Genomic DNA, 20,347 nt, shown 5'->3' with positions numbered 1-20,347 from the left:
CAACATCCTGTTGTATAGTCAGAGAGGAACAGATGTTATCTCGCGGGAAAGGACAGAGCTGGGCATTTTTGTTGCAGACGTGCTGCTTGAAACTGCCTGAATCAGAGATGATGGTTGGATGTGTGCCATCGATGTGTGTTTGAGGTCAGCATCCAAATATCAGTGCTGCTCTGAAGGTATTCAAGAAATACTGCTATTGTACACAGGACCATTTAATGCTCTTAGTTAGGGGCTTAAGGACCAGATGTGTGTGAGTGGGCAGATTGAGTTATGTTGTATAAAATGTATGTAGTTCTCGGGAGAGACAGAGACATGTATAACCTTCAGATAATTGTAAAAAAAAAAGTCATGTTTGGATTGTTGAATTTAGTTGAATGATGAATGTGCCATCACTATGGTTGCCAGATCTCTGTGTGAAAAAAACAGCTGACATTGTATTATTGATATATTGTCATAAATACAGAAAGGCTATTGACACAGATCCATGCCATGCGTATGGTAACATACAGTGATAATGTTATGAATGAGAGCAAGATGACGATTGCTAAGAAATGAGTAAGAAACTTGCTCTATACAGTAATTACAGCATTGAATTTTGTTATACCACCCTTTAACGAATAAACATTCATATTAAAAGAAAACCTTTGATTTGCTAGTATGGGGTAGTAGGTTGTCCTTTATAGTGTTGAACCTACCGTTTCACTGTGTAAATAAGAATAAACAAACTAAATAAATAATTAAATAAGACACAAACTCTGCTTGTCCTGAGTGCCTGAACTACTGATTTGTCCATTCTTCTATCATTATTATAAAAAGAAAAAAAATGGAGCACTCAGAGTGGATTCCCTTATGGTGCTATTATCAACTAAAGCTCAGTGAACCAAACACTATCTCCTGCTGCACTGCCGCCATTTTCAGAGCTACTCCCTTCCTCATCCCAAAAGAGCAACCATAATCTAGTTAGTCACATAGCAGAGCCTGTCCTCTGTTGGCCATATCCCAAAATAATTTGGACTTTAAAAAGGAGAAGAAGTAGTTTTACGGCACGTTGCCCTGCTGCCACATAGAATTTCACACCACAAAATCATACTGTTCTGTTATATTCTTCAATTTACTGCCATTGGTTTAACATTTTCACTGAGAAGCCATCTCAAGACTACACATAATCTGACACTAATGCTGATTAAAATTCAGAAACGTACACAGCGAGAGGTACTTTGTGTAATCAATGTGTGCACATGTTTCTTGTATATTAATAAGAAAGGCTTAATCATTGTTTAAAATGTGTGTTTCCTTTTTCCACATTATCGACTGTAGTCACTATAGCTCGGTGATACATGATGTCCACTCTTAGAGAGGTCCAGTAGGTTAGTTCCAATTTATTGTACAGAGAACTGTCTCTCAGAAAACAGTAACATTAAAATGTTCTGCCAGTATGGATTTAAAAATTCCTTTGCATATATAATACTTAAAACATGTTACAAGTTTCCATCATGACCCCTCAGGCACTAAGAGGCTTAGTGAATGGGATAAGATGTCACCTCAGTTTGTAATTGGGGTAAGAGAGGTAAGAAAGCCATACTAATTCTAGCACCTTATACTAATACCTAATTCTGATTCATAAAGAAGTTGTGCACTCTTCAAGAAGTAGGCTTAAAGTCAAGTCAATTCAAGAAGCTTTTATTGTCATTTCAACCATATATAGCTGTTGCAGTACACAGTGAAATGAGACAACGTTTCTCCAAAGACAGAGCTAAGGACTTAGTAAGTAGTCCTAGCCACATTATGGGCATCTGTGCAACCTGGTGCAAGCATTGCAAGACAAGACAAAAAGACAGTGCAGGACAAAAGACAGTGTAAACAAAAAATACAAGATATTACACAAAAAAATACACAAAAGACAAAAAACAGCGTCTACCAGTGTAAATACTGCATGTTCAAACAATTCATACAGTTCTGCGTAAATGTGTGCATAAATACTGGAATGAACACAGTATTATAGCAGCAGTTACATGATTTTATTGTAAAGTATTGTGCAAAACAGCAATCAATGTGAAATATGAAATGTGAGACAGCATGTGCAAAGAGCAAAAACAGTGTGCATAACAGCATGTGAATAGTTTGATGGATGTATATTGGAAGAGTGAGTATTTGGTGTAGGTCTGTGCAGTCCATACAGTTGATGTGCATATGTGTGTTGTGCTCAGTACAGTTCAGTACAGTTATTAAGGATTCTGATGGCTTGTGGAAAGAAATTGTTACACAGTCTGGTAGTGAGGGCCCAAATGCTTCAATACCTTTTTGCAGACCGCAGGATTGTGTGTGAGGGGTGTGTGGTGTCCTCCACAATGCTGTTGGCTTTGCGGATGCAGCGTCTGGTGAAAAATGCCCATGACAGAGGGAAGAGAGACTCCAATGATCTTCTCAGCTGTCCTCACTATCCGCTGCAGGGTCTTTCTGTCCAAGATGGTGCAGTTCCCAAACCAGACAGTGATGCAGCTGCTCAGGATGCTCTCAATGGTCCCTCTGTAAAACGTATTCAGGATAGGGGGAGGGTGATGGTCTTTTCTCAGCATTCATAAGAAGCAGAAGGCTGCTGGGCTTTCTTGGTGATGGAGCTGAGTGTTGAGTGACCAGGTGAAATTCTCTGCTAGTTGAATATCAAGAAATTTGGTGCTCTTGACGATCTCTACAGATCATCCGTCGATGTTCAGCAGAGAGTGGTCACTCTGTGCTCTCCTGAAGTCAACAACCATCTATTTAGTTTTATCAAAATTCAGAGACAAATGGCGAATAGGCAGTAGCAGGCAGCGGCCACTCCTGATACAATATGGTGCGATTTACATTTTTAAGCCCGACTATTGCTGGTACATGGACACCAGAGACAGCGGTGTTTATGTATACAACCACCAGAAGTTAGTAAAATACAGAAATCATGCAACAAGCAACGATGCACGATGATGTGCTGGAAAGGCTTCGCGACCTTGGCTTGCTGCGGAGACCAGGTTTCAGGACCAGGGACTAGGAGAAGGGACGCCGAAAGCGGTGCTCGAGGAAGCAGAAGTGCAATAAGTGGGCGGGTGTCCGTGCTAGGCTAAAAACAAACCCTAGCCGGCCAGCCAATGTTTGCTCCCTGAACAATAAACTGGACTACATCCAACCAGAACGCACTACACGGCAAGTAGAAACTGCTACGTCTTTGTTTTCATGGAGACATGGCTCCGTGACAGAATTCCGGACACCGCCATTCAGATAGATGGGCTCAGATCGAAGCTCACCAGCTCAATCCGATGCCATGGATGTGCGTGTGCGTGCACTGCTGAAAACTAGAGCCCTAGACTGCAGAGCAGGGGACAGGGTAGCCCTAAGAAGAGCAAGGGCCAAACTGTCCAGAGCCATCAGAGAAGCAAAACACGCACATGCCCAGACAATCCACAGCCACTTCCAGGACAGCGGAGACACCCGGTGCATTTTTTGGCAGGGCATACAGCTGATCACAACCTACAAGAAAGCTTCACCTGCCTGTAATAGTGATGCCTCCCTCCCAAATGCACTGAATGACTTCTACGCTCGGTTTGAGGTGCAGAACAACATAGAGGCAAGGAAGAACATCCCTTCCCCCAACGATCATTTACTCTGTCTATCCACGGTCAATGTGAGGAGAATGCTATGCAGAGTTAACCCACAGAAGTCTGCTGGACCAGGCAACATTCCTGGCAGGGTGCTCAGGGAATGTGCAGAACAGCTAGCGGACGTCTTCACTGACATCTTCAACACGAATTTCGTCCCATTGCACTCACACCCATCGTTATGAAGTGCTTTAAGAAGCTCATCATGAGGCAGATCAAGACCCAGATACCACCCTCACTGGATCCCCTACAGTTTGCGTATCATCCAAACCGCTCCACGTACGATGCCATTGCCACAGCCCTTCATTTAACCCTCACCCACCTGGACAATAAAGACACTATGCTGTTCATAGACTTGAGTTTATCATTTATCACAATTATTCCTCAGCACCTGATTGAGAAGCTGAGTTTGCTAAGACTGAACACTTCCCTTTGCAACTGGATCCTGGACTTCCTGACTGGGAGACCTCAGTCATTCCGGATCGGGAACAGCATCTCTAGCACCACCACATTGAGCACTGGAGACCCTCAGGGCTGCGTGCTCAGCCCACTGCTGTTCACCTTGCTGACTCACGACTGTGCAGAAATGCACAGATGAAACCTTAACATCAAGTTTGCCGATGACACAACCGTGGTGGGTCTCATCGGCAAGAACGACGAGTCAGCATACAGAAAGGAGGTGCAACAGCTAACTACCTGGTGCTGAGCCAACAACCTGTCTCTGAATGTTGATAAAACAAAGAGATTGTTGTTGACTTCAGGAAAGCACAGAGTCAGCATACAGAGTGCAACAGCTAATCGCCTGATGTAGAGGATTTTGGCAGACAACTCCAACAGTCTAAATGGTTTGGTTGGTCAACAGTTACAAACACTGGGTTAATCTCAACTGAACAAACCAAAATAGCATGAACACAATCAAACATATCACCAATAGTAAGTAAAGTAAGACATTTGGCAATAAACTGAAGTATGTGGTTTGTATTTAAAGCTTGCTGGTGAACGAGTACAAGATTGATGAGTGATTAAAGGGAAGGTGGAGTCATTGGACAATCTTGAGAAAGATTTATAAATTTATTGCTGAGCTGAGGACTAGGAAATGAAGTTTGTACTCTATAAAGCAAAGCAGACCAGAGATCATCCAGTTATGTTTTTCTATCATGTTGCCATGTTCATAGAATATGAACTCATGTCAGTTACCTGTGATACTGACCGGTAAAGGTCATACAGAGCACTGCACTTTTGTGGAATTCATAATTTTCCACTTAATTGGCGCTGCAAGTAAAGCACAGGAACAGACATTGATATGGAGGTACTGTATACAGTAAATATAGAAAGTTAATGTTCAACCCAGGAAATAGCATCTCTCAGATTATTGTTTTTTAATTAATTGTTGATTAATTCAGAAGAAAAGTGAACCAACCTTACTGGACCTTATTAAAAAAAATCACCTAAAATGCTCAACATTTACACTGAAGGGTCACCAGGCTGTTCATCATTGTGTAGATACACGTCTGAAGCTAAACACTACCTCCATTTGCTGTGATTTTGTATTAATAGATAGACAGAAGTAAACACTTTGTGTAAGCTACAGTACTATATGATTATAAGGTATAGTTTACATCTACAGCATTTGGCAGACACCCTTATCCAGAATCAGCCATGTCAGCCATGTTATAGCACCACTAGAGCAGTGAGGGATAAGGGCCTTGCTCAAGGGCCCAACAGTGGCAGCTTGGCAGCCCAGGGGCTTGGACTCTGCTCCTACAATTAACCCAGAGCTTAATCACTTGTTCCACCACTACCCGTAACACTGGTTCATTAGGTTACAGGTTACATACAAACATCAACCTAAAACTCTGTGCAGGGTTTTTATTATTATTTTTTTTTATTTATTTTAAATATACAAAAGCAAACAGTGAAAAAGTGCTAGTTTAAGTGTTTCAGGAAGGTAGGTCTTTACCTATCATTTCAAGATTAGCCAGTTTTTCAAACCAGTTTATAAGCCAGTTTATAGTACATAGATCATTGTTTACATTACCAAAATAATAAAATAAAATTTCCAAAAGACCAGCATGATATTTTCAAAGAAACAAACTTTCTAGCAAGTTTTGTTCTCAAGCATTAAAAAAGCCTTTTGAAAAAGGTCCATTTAAAACAGATATACTGCTTGTTATGTTTTTTGAGCAAAACATCCTGATTTGCTGTATGTATGCTCACATCACAGAGTATAAAACACAAAGATCTGTTCAGGCTGTGATGTCTTCATCTGTTCTGACTTCCTCTGTGAGAAGATTGTGATGATGGTTGATGGCAGTAGGTCTGTAAAGGTCAGGTGTCTGTGCAAGCGTGTTTCTATCCACATGACTTACATGCCCTTTGAGCATATCAGTAGCATCAACACTCCAGAACTCACCACTTGTATGATACTGGCCATTTTATCTGGATATTCTACCACCATCATTGTTTTTCTACTGTAATGCCATCAAAGGATTAGAGTTAATGGTTGGTGATTTACAATATAAATATAAGCCTTTGTATTAGATTTAAAATTAAGGTAAATGGTTGTTTGCCTTTTTATTGCTTGTGAATCTGTGTAGGATTTCCGTACAGTCATCTTAGACAGATGATAGAGTAAAAAAAAAAACAGGATGTATGCTTACCTCATTGAGTACAGAGCATCTACAGTACCTCTGCAGCTATCATCATGTCATCTATCTGTCAGGATTAAAGAATCAGCCTTGTAAGATAAACAGGATAACAGAATTGACATGCATTAAAAATCTTTGATCTCTGGCCAGACCTTTGCTTTTGTGTCTGCTTATAAATCTGTCAATCACACAGGAAGTTTTTCTAAGCAAACACTATTGACGTTATCATTACAGTCAAGACTGGATTTAAAGTGTGAATCAAATTAAACTCTAAAGCTGAACTAAACTAACTTTAGCATCTCATACAACATAAAATAGCTTTAGATTTATTTCTATTTAGTCTTTAAGTTATCTCTAGTTTAAAAGAGCCGCGTATACATTTGAATGATCTGAAAAATAGAATTTTTGAAGGAGTCTCCAGTGTCAACAGGTAAAACGCTGTAACTTTATGTTGGTTTTTTTTTTGTGGTTTATACCTTCAGCCAATGCCAGAGGAGCTTCACACATATAAAAACAAAAAACTTGCACGCCAAATGATAACGAACAATGACAAGGAACATAAACATTAGGGCATGTTCTGATAGAAGCTGTCAAAGGCAGAGAATCACAGCAGGGAGTCTAAGATAAGAGCTGCTTCCTGGTGAGGGACCGAACAAAGTCATTCAGCGAGAACCTTCAGGGTCTGTACGTGCAGTCGCTGTGTGAAAATCCTTGCAGATTCATCGTCCTTTTCTCTCTCCGTGATGTAAATGGCCTGTGCATCTGTGACTCACTCTGTGCTTGTGGCCATTGTTTGCAGAAGAGGCAAGCATCAGCAGTACATCCTTATCGCCATGGTACATGTGGCCGAAGGACACTCTGTTTCACCCAAGGTCATCTCCGTTTCTCTGCCTTATTTCAGAAAACATAGATGCGCTCTGAAATGTAACATAGTTTATTTTATTTTATGCTGATGCACAATGAACTATAGAACTGAACCTGCTAATTGCTGCTTTGCACTCCACATTTCAGTACCTCATTACATACTGTAAGTGTAGATATGTTTAAATAGAACCCTCTTGTTCAGATCCCTATATTTTTGCACAATGTACAGTATAATATACAGTATACACACTGATCGGTGCTGTTTTGTCTATTGTCTTGTACTGTTTTGTATTGTTTTGCACTAGGTTGCACACGAGCACATGATGTGGCTAGAACTAACATTGTCTCATTGCACTATGCACTGCATCAGCTATGTATGGTTGAAATGACAATATAATCTTCTTGAATTGCCTTGACTTGCCAGGGTAATGCAAAAGAAGAAAACATTTCTCAACTATTCCCTTTTAGACTCTTTTAATATCTCGACTTCCTAACCTGATTGTGCTGAGCATGGTGTAGTGGACTACAAGCCTCCAGTGAACATGACTTCATATGCTAAATTAGGATCAGAATTCTAGCCTCAGTTTTTATCCTTAACTACAGCAGAAAGCTTTAAAATCGTTTCAGTAAAGACTCTGTGTCTGTCACTTGCTGGAAGGATAAAGCAGCAGGGTTGATGAGTTACAGAAGAGAGAAGTGCAGAATGGCTGCGAGCAGTACAGCGTTCACAGCAGCTCAGCTGGTGATAAATTGCTGGTGCTAATGTCTGTTCTTTCTGTTGTGACATGTGGCAAGTGGAGATTTCTTCTGCCCTCTGAATGTAGCCCAGAGTGTCTCTCTCTCTGCTTTAGCTGCCATTTTGCAAAAGGAGCATATAGACACATTTTTGAGGCATTAATTAAACCTCTACAGTATGAAGATAACGTGACTTAATCCAATTTCGCTAACTTTAAACTGAAATAAAGTCATTAAAATACACATCATTTTGCATTAAGGTATCAGTCTGTTTAATCTACCTCCTGGAACATCCTTTTCTAAAAGCCCTCTGTTAAAAATTATGAAAAAAATCTACATTTTTTGTACAATCAGAGGCACTTAACTCTTTTACTTGAGAACATTTAACCCAATGAAATATTTGGAATATTCCATAAGTCACATGTTCAACAGGAAGTTCAACAGAAAGTTCAAGATCATCAGACGTTTCTTGAAGATCATGTTAAATTTTCTTTATGTTCAGTGATTATTCAGGAAAAAATGCAACAGCATGGATGCTAGTTTACCACAGTTTGCATGTTTGCTAATAACCCGATACCTGATACTTTTACTTTTTTTAGAAAGAAAGAAAGAAAGAAAGAAAGAAAGAAAGAAAGAAAGAAAGGGGATTGGTAAGGGGAGACTTGCTTTTTGTGAGTTTTTTCTGCTAGTGCTGTTAGAACTAGCTTGCTAAATGTACCACTATCATAGGAGTTAGCCTGATTCAATATTAATCTGCATTTAGATCATTGTAAAAACAAATTGCAAGCAAAATGCCTAGCATGAAAGACAAGAGAATACTGAAAATTCTGAATACAGAGGGTTTTATTATTTTTTGTTGGTTAAACCATCAGCCAAAGTTTGCTTTGCTACTGCAGCTGGAGCAGAAACAGTCCTTAGCTAAATAACCAGCTACTGTATAAAATCAAGGCCATTAACAAAAACAATGTAGGTGAACAGTGTCTAAATCTATATTCTTATTTTTTTCTGTTGTGAACTTTAATATATATATATATATATTTAAACCATGCAGAACTGTTTTAACTTATTCATCTGTCATACTTTTTAAAAATATGTTCAGCCTTTTGAAAAACCCAGAGACTGTATTTACTGTGTTGAAGGCTGTGTAAGCATAAGAGCTTTTGGTGTTTATTTGGCTTTGCTTTGTTGCTAGAAGCAATTTCTTTATCTTCTTAGAGCGACCGCTTGGCTTCAGGTGGATTAGAGAGAAAAGAGAGTGAGAGAGAGAGAGAGAGAGAGAGAGAGAGAGAGAGAGAGAGAGAGAGAGAGAGAGAGAGAATGTATAAGGCATAGAGTCAGCAAATAGCAAGTCCCTCTTCATTCCCCCTCATTTGCATATTTTACCTCATGACAAAACTTAAAGTATTAAACAAACCAGCACATGCACAGGTTCACAACCCAGATCCTGAAGTACCCCATGTCCTACACACAGTAGTTAAAGTGGGTGTGTTAGAGGTGTGTAAAAGCAGGAATTGGGGATTGCAGGAATTGTTTAGTCCAGCATGTGAAGTATTGCTTTGGCTCAGATAGACAGTGACTCTATTCATCTCTCATCATTTTAAGCAGGATAACCTTAACACTTTTTACTAGTACACAAGTGGATTAAAAATGAACTTATCAGACAATGTTCTATCAGTGTAAACAATTATTTTATCAGCAAAAGTCTAATATAAGTTTAGTCAGATATTGTTGGCTTTCTGTGTGCAGAGTATCGAGACTCTTTGTTTAGCTGATGCTGAGCAGGGTGGGGAGAAAGAGGAAGTGTTTAAGCTCCCTCCTGGGCAAACAATTCACACCTCTCCACAAAGATAAAACAGATACACCGTGTACAACCACTACAATAAAATTAAAGCATTTAAACCCTATAAACAGATTGTATAAATCATGCAAATTTCCACTGGTATATAATCCATGAGTGTTATAAAAGAAACTCACTGCAGAACATGAGCACCCCTGAAAATATTTTTTGCCTCAGGTACAGTAAAAAGAATTTAAGAAAAAAGGACGCCGAAAAAATTTAAGAAAACTGTTCACAACAGATTTTTCAGAAAGAGCTGGACATTTTTTCTATTTCGAGACAGATTTGAACAAGTTTCCAGTGTCCATATTTATGTATGGTGAAAAGAGAGGCACCTGAGGGACACCTTGTGCGACAAGGACAAGAGAAGATTTATGTTTTTCAATGCGGGAGCTACGAAAAAGATAAGATACACACTAAAAGTGAGCCATGCAAGAGACAGCGATAAAGGCAAGGTGCAAGTGCGGAATGTGATGATTCATTTTGTCAAAAGCTGCAGTGGGATCTTTGCTGTGCATTTATCAGCACACTGCAAGGCACTTGGTGTTAAAATGGCTAGCCCTGTTTATCGGTCTCTATCTGAATTTAAGGCATGTCAAAACTTAAGTTAGGAAACAAGGACAAGGATGGGACATAATTGCTTTCCCGCGAGTTGGCATGCAGGCATGGCTAGCCATTTGAATCCTGATCGTCTGCAGCAAGAGGAGTGGAAAAGATCTCTTCAAAGGCAGGGTGAGCTGAATTAATGGAAGAGGAAGACAACGGTAATTGAATATAGAGAGGAAAGCCTCCTGAAAGTGGGAGCTCCATTTAATCAAATGTATCGACTGAGGCAGGGCACTGGCAGAACCTGGAGGCTTCAGTTCAATTTAAATCAATCTTATTTGTCTAGCATTTTTAACAATAGATGTTGCCACATAACAGATTTAGATTGCTAAATGAGCAAAGGTAAGGAAAGCATGAGGAACAAACCATGAAAGGAACCAGACTCAATAGGGAACCCATTTAATTCTGTAGGTTAGTGACACCCAGATTATAAACCATTCTCTTTTACAGTGGTACTGAAAGACCAGGAAGTGTCTTGAAACATACATTATTGTGAATAAACATCCTGGGTTGAGAACAAGACAGTTTTTGATTATGGCAGCAGTTTTTTTAAGTCTACAGTATCCAAGTGCCAATACTTACTGAATCAAGTGTGAGTCATGGCCATAAAAGTTAAAAGCCTCAGGGTTTCCATGTGGAACCATCCATAGGAACAGAGAATGAGTCACAAGTACAGAAATCTCTAAGCATCAGGAAGAATCAGGAGGTGAGAAGGAGAGAGAAGCCACTGCAGTAGAAGTGTGTCACGATCAGGCGTCACATGAAGCAGCAGGAGTTCATAAACAGTCCTTTGAGTATGAAACAAGTGCTCAGTAAAGAGGCGTTCACACATACAGCGACTTGCAGAGACAAAGCAACCAGAGACCATTTATTTTCAGTGAGCATGAATGTGACATGAGTGAAGACGAGCGTTGATGCCTAGATGTGTCCAGCAACATGATAAAGTTGAGAAAAGTGTAATATACACATTGAATATTATTTTCAACACCAAATCTCCCGCAAGAACATTTAATTATAGCGGAAACAAAACGTTTAAATGCTAGTTGCTCCGCCCACTGATAAACCTTATTGCTATAGTGACGAGAAGAAGAAACACCTACTGGAGACTTCATAGTACAGTGACTGAAGACTTGTAGCGATAAAAATCACTGTATGTATGAACGTAGCATAAAAAGCTGTGGCTTTTAAAAATATCCTCATTTACTATTTCTCACACTGAGAACTTTGCCAATTTAAAGCATCCATTTCAGGCATTATTAGTAAAACTACATTGAGTTGTCACAGGTGTGTTTATTAAGCTGTACTGAAAGGAGCTCAGTAAAGAGAGAAGCCACCTGACAGATGGGCAGCAAAACACAAACACACGATGCTTTCAACCAGTCGGCCAACGTGTAGACACAAAGGCCAAAGCCCACGCTAAACTGTGAAGGTTGTAGGCTGGGCTGTAAAAGAGCCACTGTCTAACTCATCCAAAGTGTTTCTGTTTCATCAGCTTGCCCTGAAACAGCCACAGGGCCTGTCTGTTGAGTCAGTCTTCAGTACTACAACCGAATACACTGTAGGACTGACGCTCCACTGCTCAATTATTTCAGTTACACAGCGTGGGTGTGTTCGTTCACTGGCATAAGCCTTAATGACAGAAATCTGCTGTTGTGGGAACGGCGCTACTGCTAGTTGCTAGTGATGCATCTTGGCAGTGCTCAAGCATCATTTAGAGACTTGTTCACACTGTCAGACTGAACTGATGTGGTGAAGTTTAAAAGTCTCAGCCTTTTTCGGATAATTTTTTTGTCTACAGTGGAGCCTTGAAGGAACGTTTTGAACTTTCTCCTGAGAGCTCAAGATCAGTTTACATCAGAACTATGTGTACAAGACTCATGTTGTTACTGGCAGTCCAAGAAGTCTGTAGCAGCTAGTAATGCATTTATATGTAAATTACTGACCAGAAGTTTAGAAAATAAATAGATTGTTGGCTTCATGTTTCTTATTTAGTCTTTTTCAGCTACAGATATATAAGATTATATAAAGCAAAATACTGAAAATTTAAGCAGTGTACTCTGCTTAAATGAAATTATTACTAAGGCTCTATATATACTATGTTTGTAAAATATTTAAATTTAATATTTACAGATAACACAACAACCGTGGCCTAATAGTTACTGTAGAGAGTCTGACTCGTAACCCGAAGGTTGTGGGTTCGAGTCTCGGGCCGGCCACGACTGAGGTGCCCTTGAGCAAGGCACCGAATCCCCCCCAACTGCTCCCCGGGTGCCGCAGCATAAATGGCTGCCCACTGCTCCGGGTGTGTGTTCACGGTGTGTGTGTGTTCACTGCTGTGTGTGCACTTTGGATGGGTTAAATGCAGAGAACGAATTCTGAGTATGGGTCACCATGCTTAGCCGTATGTCACGTCACACGTCACAACTGCATTAGTGTGGGAAAAAATCACAATTTTATCATTCATAATGTATTTTTTCTGGTATTTACTTACATGTTCTCTTTCTTAGGCTACCACTGACTTGAGTTTACATCAAGTTGTTGAGTTGTCCACATTTACATATCTAGACAAATTTGGTCCACATTCTGTTACTCTAGAGTCTTGCATGGAGCCTCTATATGGAGTCTCTCTGTGTGAACATGTTAAAGTGATAGTATTCTTCTAACCTGATCAATTTAGAGAGACAACTTACTTGATTTATCTTTGTATCTGAAGGCCATGCTGAAGTCAATACTCATTTAGGATGGGCGGAAAGTATCATCTGGCAAGGATGTTTGTACTCACTTTTGGGTCAGATTAAGGAAATGAGATTTTTTTTACAGACACATCATTTCTGGAATAGATAGGGCTGGACAGTATGTCTTAGTTTTACTGCATGCAGCACACTATGTGTCTCTGGTGTCTGCTGAATCATTTGAATGAGATTTATTTTTCACATTTGAAATTATATTCTACCAGCACTAGTGTAAATGCACTTACTACTGATCAGAAATTGAGCTTGTCCCTACAGCAGGTTTTGCTTTGGGTTTGGGTGCAAGTGCGGATTTATTGATGTAACTGGTAAGGCAGACAAATGGCAAGAGTAAGGACAGAGTGATCAATAAACAGGGTAGACTAGACAACGCTAATATACAGCTTTAAAATAAAGTCCCTTTTCAGGAATTAACAGGTCATGTGATGAATCAGTTTATGGTAGTTTGATATTTGGTGAAGGATTCTGGGACATTCATGGAAGTTCATCTTTAAAGGTGCAGCCAATGTGCCAAATTATACATAGGCTGCTTCTCATTTCTTTCATTGCTCATTATTTCCTTTCTTTCTTAGCTCTAGAAAAAGGGTACAAAGGAAATAAGGACAGAACTCAAGGATAGATATACTTACAAAACGAGATTCTTATTCATTGAAATGTCACTTTAACCCTTTTTGCCAGAATACTGCCATGACGTTCTGCTGTCAGAGTGGAAATCAACTTAGACATTTTCGATTAGTATGAACAATTTAATAATATTATGGCCGCAAATCTGATATAGAGTGAGTCAGGACTCTTTTGGCTTTCAGTGCTAGATGTTTTTCTCTCTGTTGAGAAACACAGAATTTAAGTGGCTGAAGATAACACTTTCAAATTTTGGACATTTAGGAACAAGCACTTGGAGCAGCAATGGGTTCGATATAAACATTTACTTTGAAGATAGAAACATTTGTGTGAACAGAATAACTGTTTTTCTCTTTGGAACTGTTCTATGAAGTTCTGCCTCTAGTAGGTTAGGGAAAAAAATACTTGAAAAACTACTCAGATTTTTGTAACCGAATTACAAATGCAAAGTCCTGAGTATCTGCTTTCATATTAGCCATTAAGCAGCACTGTGGATAGGTCAACAACAACAACAACAACAACAACAACAAAAAACAGGTGGAAATTCAGTTTTTTGGTTAGTTAAAGCAATTCAGTTATGACATTGTGACATGTTACTATGACATCTTAATAACTGTATAACAGATCTGGCTATATGATTACAAACTAAAGTATGCTTTGTTATTATAAAATATTATTGTATATGCATCATGCACACATCACACTTATCTACTCATCACCTGGATTTGAAGCACGGCATGTGAAAGGCTGCCACATTAACAGAAAGATCTGTTCATCCTCACTCTAAAAGCCTCTGAACTCCTTTCAAACATGATTTCACAGACAGAAATTTTTGAATTGGTGCATCCTTAAAGATGGTGGACTTTAATTGATTTTTAGTGTGCTGAAAGAGAATGAGCAATGAATCATGGCGTTAGATCATAAAGATCATTTCGTAGAGAAAAATTTCTGACATGAAACAGTTGGTGTTGACTATCGATAAAATCAGCCACTGGAATAGTGAACATGGGTTGAGAAAAATATTTTGCAGAATAAGCTTTGAGGAAAAAGATCCTCCTCTGAGTTTATTGATGAGTTTCTCGTCCATGTTTTACCTCCACCGAGTGAGCCAATGATAGAAAGTGTCTCTTATAAACCATCTAATATATGCACTTTCTAACAGCCTTTAAACATACTATTTTCCCAAGGAAATTCCTCCTGATCTTCAGGTGTTATGTAAATGTAATGAATGTTAAAGTCATTATACACACTACAGGATACAGGAGTCTTTTTGTGAAATAAGCTGTGTCACTAAAAAGCAGAGACAAGATGGTGTATTGCTTCCTTCACACAGAGAGCCCATGTGGAGAGAAAAAGGAAGCATGAAGCAGATTTAAAACTATCCATTGTTTCTCTGTGGGCACCATGACCCTTGATGCATTGCCATGTGCTCAGGCTTATTACTTCTTAAGCCTCCACTTCTTCATCGTCAAATTCCACGCAGTTATTAGCTCACTCACTTCTCCTCTGCTGATTTTCCCTAGCTTTTTCTTCTTTGCTTTCTATCGTGCTTCTTCTAAATCTCTCTGAGCTTAGCCCGCCTCTCACTATGCAAATCCACTGCTGTGCGTGAGCACTCAAGCACCGAGCTAGCTGACAACAGCGTATAAACTAGCAGCTCCCATAATCCCACACGTGTCAGGATGCCACAGCAACCTCGACTGCCCGTTGCTATTGGAGAATGACAGAATGATTGGCGTTGATCACGATTGTCTTGCCCTAAAGCACAGCGACAGAAAATCGTTCTCAAGTTGCGAGAGTTTTACTCCGGGTGGCCTACTACATCACTCTGAGACCCAGTCTAAGCGATCAGAATAAACAAAGTCACGCAGCTGTCACAGACAATAGTGACCACCTTTGGCCAATCTGTTCCCTGTCGTGGTGCTTGTCATGAAGGCAGATGAACAGCAGATGACGTGATTAACTTCTGGCAGCTATTGCCGTGTTATAGTCAGTGACTTGATGACGCTGAGTGCCAGTCCAATTTTATCAGCGAGACAAATTCAGATAAGATTGAAACAGGGCAAAGGGGTTATATTTATTGTTGTGTGTCTGTCCAGACTGCAAAGTAAAGTATTTTTCCAAAGTTTTATTACTAATTTTCAGAATATAGACTAAAACGCGTTTGCTGAAATAATCCATCCAGTGAGAAAGGTGGAATGCTTTTTCTAAGAGTTGGGCTGCCAGGTCATTCAAATTGACACGCTGATGATGTAATGTGTAGAGACTGCAGCCTGGTTTGAGTGATAGACTCTCAGCACCTACACCTTTCTCCACTCATACTCTTCCTATCAGCACTTACCCAGCCATGCATGACTCCATTAAACTACTCAACCATGACACTTGATTAAAAATGGTTATTAATCCACCCCATCCAATTTCTCCTCTATTATGTGGAGAATGAAGGTGATGGAATAGTGTGTGGAGGGCAGAAGTACCAAAAATATCTAGAAACATCCATACTTTTTGTAATCATCTTGCGGTGGCTACTTGAAGGAAATTCTACAAAATATTCAATTCGTTTAGATTTTAGTGGATTTAAGTCCCTTATGAGCAAAGCCAGGATGACAGTTCCAAAGCTCTCTGACAGAAATTAAAGGAGAAACCATGAGCATTTCCAGATTCAAAAGGGAACCAGTCTTCTTCTGAGAGTCCAAGACCTTGGAAATTATATATTATTCCGTATAAATTATTTTTTTTATACTTTTAAGCAATTTTACTGATGTTTTTTTGCTAAAAAGATATAGCTTTGTAACTTTATGGTTGGTTTTGTTGGAGTGAAAAGATTAAAGAAAAAAATGTGTTAAATGTGAATAGGACTCATGAACACTGATGATGAACACGGGCACTGTAAGTGAAAAACGGATGTGGATTAGAATGATATGGATTGTTTCAACAGCCGTCTGTGGCAGATCAGAATGACCTTAGGGTTTGTAAATTCACCAAAGCCTGGCACACAAAGCAGCTCATCTGTCTGTGCTTCCAGTCCATTGGGTCCATTTTTTTCCCTAAATGTGTATGTGATACACAGGAAGGCTATGGAATCAGCGATCATCAGTGTGGATATATTAGTACCTCTTCCCTAGCAGGAGTACCGTCTCTTTAGAAAAAGCTGTATCCTGATTCACAAGAGTGAACAATAACTCACAGCACTTAGCCACAAATGCAATCACTGCACTCCACAGCTGCAATCATCACAATTTAGACTAATTAAATGGGTGGCGGAAATATTTGTGTTGGCAGCTAATTGCCTTCCCTCCAATATGACTGTGAGACAAAAGCATGACAAGACTCCACTCAGCTGTATTGTTAACCTCGGTAACTGTCGAAGCACTCGCCAGTCACCAGCCCCAGGAGGAAGCCTGTCACTCCTGCTCACTATCGTGATGCAGGTGATGGACAGAAAATCACCATAGCAACTGTCAGAAACTCTAGCCTGCACTTCAGTCAATGGGTTTGTCACCAAGCTTTTTATTCATGAGCTGGTTCTCAATGGGTGCCATCTTCTCAGTCATATTTCACTGTATCACTGTTTATTTTATTTTTTTTATTTTATATTTTTGGAATGATTTTTGTTATTATGTTGATTTATAATATAATTCACAGCAAAGAAACAAAATTCTCTCAAAAATCCCAAATTAAGTCACCATTTCTGAATTCAAATCGACAGCATTACAAAAATATTGATCTACATCATGCCTTGTAATGAGTTGCTACATCATCCAGGGTCTTGCCCTGGTATATGCTCCTGGATCTCTGTGATCTTATGTAGGATCGGTGGTACTGAATATGAATGAATGGATGGATCTACATCATGATATCTAATGCGCAACCCAGAGGAGACTTTTCTCCTCCAAATTTTTCATCCAACCTTCAGCCCTAATGTTAACTCTGTGTCCTCTCTAATGATTACTACTACACTCCACTCCCTGAGTGACATGTCCCTTAGGACTGACAGTCCGATATGTTGTCTTGCCTTTAAGAAGATTTCTGACTTTTTGCAATGCCTGTTCTGGCCTGCTTTTTCAATTTGTAAGAAGACCTGACGTCATGGCCCTTCACACTGTTCCAACTCTCCATGAGGAGATGCAGCATGAGGAACACTGCTCCCTTCACTACCTTCTACCCTGCTGGGTGTAATTTCATTCGGGGCTGTGACTGTTCTCTCACTAGCGGCGCTTGACATGTGGTAATGAAATTAATCTCTATTATCCTCTTAGCCAGCGGAGGCAGAGCTGACAAGTGGAGCGAAGAGAAATAAACACAAGCGTAAAGATGGTCAGCAGAAGGAGACCAAGGAGCAAGGTGCAACCTTTGAACATGTCACATCAATCCAAATCAAAAGGACTTGCTGCATGTCATGCACACAGTCAAATAAAATGATTGGCACTCTTATTCAAAAATGGACAAACACAAATATCAAACGTCTTTCTGTTCCAGCATATAATGTTTTCTTAGGTTTCTTAGTAATTGCCTGCAAAACACTGATTTCAAATTTTTGGCACCCCTACAATTTAGTAGTTGTTTCTATCCGTTAATTTACTTATGCATGTCAGCTGTCACTTTTGGGATAAAAGTTCTTTTAGTGGTGTTAACTGATAAAGTGCAAAGTGAAGAGAGACAGAGTTGTGTAAAGGGAAATCTTTGAAGGATGACATTTTTTTTTCTTTTTGAAAATTACTCTATTACAGTTACTACTTAAAGGAAAAGGTCAATAATTATTTTATAAAAGGAATTTGATACTTCATGTTTTTTATGTAAATATTGTAACAGAGGGCTTTTGGTTATAGGAATCCTTATATAAAGGATTGTTTAAACAAAGAAAAAAAAATGATGATATGATATGATATGATATATGATATGACATATGTCCATATGTAAAATAAAAATAAAAAAAAATATATATGTTTTTTATTTTTATTTGAGAACACTGAGAGAACATGGAATATATATATATATATATATATATATATATATATATATATATATATATATATATATATATATATATTATTCCATGTTCTCTCAGTTCTTTTGAAGGGGTGACAGTAATTCTGGAGTTGAGTGTAAGTATAGGAGCCAAACATAGCAAGTCTGTCTCTAATAATATAGGATATGTGAACAGAAATGCATGTCATTACACATCTATTGTGTGCAGCAAAAGAAAAATATAGGGCAACACATTTTATCCAAACATCTAAAATTTTAATTTTTTTCATTTTCCTCCAAGAGCCTTTCATTTTCAGTAACTTTGAGCATGTATAATTTAAAGAAAACAGTGGCACGAGCTTGAACAATGCAGGCTAACGAGCCAGAGAGGACCAAGCAACAGCTTTCAACCTGTCAAGAGCTGATACGTAAATAAATGAATATGCTTGTTATCCACATTGAGCTAAAAGTTACTGGTCTAATGCTGGAAAAGTAGGCAGAAGTGTCAGAAAAAACTAAGCAATATTACAGAAGCAGTCTGCATGGTGTTCTCAAAATATCATTGTGCAGCCTAATTTTCTCACAATAGCACATTACATTGCTATTTAAAGACCCACAATGACAGAAAGTTATACTGTAATGTTAGAATTGTGGAAAAAAGGCAGATATGTTTTTCGCTTTTCTTAAATTGTGTGTAAATACACCTACACATACCCAAAAAACACACTGCTGTCTGAATTGTTTTTTTGGCGATGGGAACGTGGGCCTCTATGGATGCGTATAACCTCTTAGAGTTCTGCCTGCCATGAGAAAAAGTAAAGAAACACAAGAGCAAGTTTAGTCAAATGGAATTTCACATCACAAGTTAGTTATGCTGTCCTACTTTATTTCTTTTTTAAGCCTCCTGTTAGCTGTTAGTTTAATCTGCTGGCCATAGTTGCTCATACTTGCTTTCTACCCACCTCGAGCATATTTTTTTCACATCCAGAGAAGAAGCCTACAGACTTAACATCAGGAGTGAAACTGTACCTGTTCATATACTGGAGAATTTGTCATTTGGTCTCTAAGTACTCTGTACTTAGTACTCTGTACTTAGCACTCTGATATGACTTTCCAGTTACATTAACTTGTTTTAAACAGAAGACAAATCATGTAATTTGTGCTTTGTTGTGTCTATGTTCAGCATTGAATATCTTTGTCATGTCACATTCCCAGTGGTGTTTAATGGCTCATATGAAGATACACCCTTAGGGATTTATTTGTCATGAGTATTTCTGTTATTACCGAGCTTACCGAAGGCAATATATTTATAGAAAATAGACAGTTCAAACTTAAACGTAAATGCTGCTATCAAACCCTTATCTGTTCTCTGAGATTCCCCAAGATTTTGTTCATAATCATCTAAAATTTGAAAGCATTAACTTCAACCTCTAAAATGCTTTGTAAGGTTAACCCAACAGAGGTTTCACGCTGAAAGCCAACAGTGTCCTGACTCATTTTATATCAGACTTACAGCCATAAAACCATTTGTTTATAGTGATTGGAAATGTCTCATACTGTAGGTGGAATGCCAGGGTACTGGTGAAAAAAAGGTTAAATCAGAGTATAACTGATCACCAGTCACCAGATGCAGCTCTATATTTGTTCAAATCAACTGTAACTTACTTTAATTGTTTTTCACAGCTTTAA

At 38.9% G+C, this 20,347-nt stretch overlaps 1 protein-coding gene across 1 annotated transcript in view; it reads left to right on the top strand.

The window, feature by feature from the left end:
- tmem178bb (transmembrane protein 178Bb) overlaps window positions 1–20,347 on the top strand; it is a 98,614-nt gene that overhangs the window by 68,603 nt on the left and 9,664 nt on the right. The window lies entirely within an intron of this gene.

This window comes from Tachysurus vachellii, chromosome 16 (genome assembly GCF_030014155.1).
Source record: "Tachysurus vachellii isolate PV-2020 chromosome 16, HZAU_Pvac_v1, whole genome shotgun sequence".
Lineage (NCBI taxonomy): Eukaryota > Metazoa > Chordata > Actinopteri > Siluriformes > Bagridae > Tachysurus > Tachysurus vachellii.
This window is presented reverse-complemented; position numbering and strand designations above follow the sequence as displayed.